The sequence below is a fragment of the Octopus bimaculoides genome, chromosome 1 (assembly GCF_046866305.1).
Source record: "Octopus bimaculoides isolate indiv1 chromosome 1, ASM4686630v1, whole genome shotgun sequence".
Taxonomy (NCBI): Eukaryota; Metazoa; Mollusca; class Cephalopoda; order Octopoda; family Octopodidae; genus Octopus; species Octopus bimaculoides.
In genome coordinates, this window is record NC_142928.1 from 198412232 (window position 1) to 198414731 (window position 2500).

Genomic DNA, 2500 nt, shown 5'->3' on the forward strand with positions numbered 1-2500 from the left:
TTATTTGACAGCGGTCATGCTGGAGCACCGCCTTTAGTCAAGCAAATCGACCCCAGGACTTATTCTTTCGAAGCCTAGTACTTATTCTATCGGTCTGTTTTGCCGAACCGGTAAGTTACGGGGACGTAAACACACCGCCATCCGTTGTGAAGCGATGTTGGAGGACAAACAGAGACACACAAACATATACACACATGTACAGAATGACTGAAACAAGTAAAAGAGTAAAGAGTAATATATATATATATATATATATATATATATATATATATATATATATATATATATATATACCACGTCTACCAAATCCACTCACAAGGCTTTGATCGGCCTGAGGCTATAGTAGAAGACACTTGCCCAAGGTGCCACGCTGTGGGAATGAACCCGGAACCATGTGGTTGGTAAGCAAGCTACTTACCACGCAGCTACTCTTAGGCCGAAAAAAAATCTTTTATCACTCAATATGGCCGTCCTTTTGAGCACTTACTGCCCCCACACGAGTACGAAACTTTTTTGCAGTTGCTGCAACTTCCACCGTTTTGAATTTGTGTGTCGCTCGCACGATGCAGGTTTTCAAGCTCTTGACACTCGAGTGTGGTGAAGCATTGGTCTTTGCTTGAAGTACGCCCCATAAAAGTGATCGAAAATGTTGAAGTCTTGGGCTGTTACTGCGCCAGATGTCATCCCTCACAAAACTGGCACCTTTTCACCAAGGAAGGCTTGTGTTGCTTTTAACCCATGGCGTGGTGCAGAATCCTAGATAAGCACCACATTGTCAAACCTAAACTTTTGCTCTATCCAAGGTAACAGACATACATTGTATGTATGTATGAATGTATGTATGACGACATACATACATACTTACATACATACATACATACATACATACATACATGCATACAAACATACATACGTACATGCATGCAACCTATGCTGAACTATTGAGAAATCTGCAGTTACTCTATCCAAATTGTAAGTTCAGGTTTACACCTGTAATTATTGGGTTCCTGGGATATGTAACACACTGCCTAAATACCAATCTTGAGAGATTAGGTTTCTCAAAGCCAGAAAGAAGAAAGCTAATTGGAAGACTACAGATCCAATCCATCTCTGGAACTGTAAAGATCTGTAAAGTTTATCATTTAAGTATATATGAGCTTGTCTAGATACGCAACTTTATGCATCAGAACACATACATAAAACAAAACATACAAATCTTCACATATACATACATACATGCATATATACGCACACATATACATACATACAAAAATATCCTGTTGTTGATGTTGAAACTCCAATGGATCTAGGTTAGAAACCGGTTCTTACTCTATTGGCAAGAAATCTTGAAATAAAACTGAACAAACTTAATATATACCTAATACATGTTTATGTACGTGTGTGTGTGTGTGTGTGTTTGTCTACGTGGCTGTGTTTGTCACACTCCGCCACCGCCTAACAACAGGTGTTGGCTCATTTAAGACCCCATTACCTAGCGGTCCGGCAAAGGAAACCGATTGGATAAATGCCGGAATACATACGTACTCATGCCGATTAGTTCGACTAAAGCTTTTCAAAGCGGTACCACAGCATGACCGTAATCAAATGAGATTGAGAGAAGAAAAAGACAACAGTAAAAATAAAAGAATTATATTTAAGTATAGTTGGTCAGCCAGTTTGGACCGAATCTTCGATAGCAACAAAACATACACTAGATTTCTATGCGAATACATTTTCTTTTCAATAAATTGATGAATATATTGACAAGGCAAAATAATAAGTACAACGTAAACATATGCAAATATATGCATGGCGGCCATGGTTATAAAATGATTATAATAACAACGCTCTTATGATGACCAATAATCGGGAATATAAAAAAATCACAACACAAATGTAGCAGATATTTTGACACTCGAAGGTTAAGTCAATAAATAGTGATTTCTTTACAATGAATATATTTATGTTTTATGTTCAAAGATGGCTTCTATGAGAGTTAGTTACACTAAAGAAAGAGAGGGAAGAACAAACGGGTTGCTCTATAAAGTAGTTGCGTATATATATGTAGATATGTGCAGACATACAGGCATACATTAATCTATCTGTCAGCCTATCAGTCTGTCAGTCAGTGAGTCAGTCTGTTCATGCATATTTGTATATTTACACACACACACACACACACACACACACACACACACATATATATATATATATATGATATAAAAATATAGCGCAGGAGCGGCTGTGTGCTAAGAAGCTTGCTTACCAACCCCATGGTTCAGGCTTCAGTCCCACTGAGTGGCACCTTGGGCAAGTATCTTCTACTACAGACCAAAGCCTTCTGAGTGGATTTGGTAGACGTCGTATATATATACATACATATATATATATATATATATATATATATATATATATATATATATATATATATATATATATATATGTGTGTGTGTGTGTGTGTGTGTGTGTGTATACACGTACATATATGTATATGGACGCC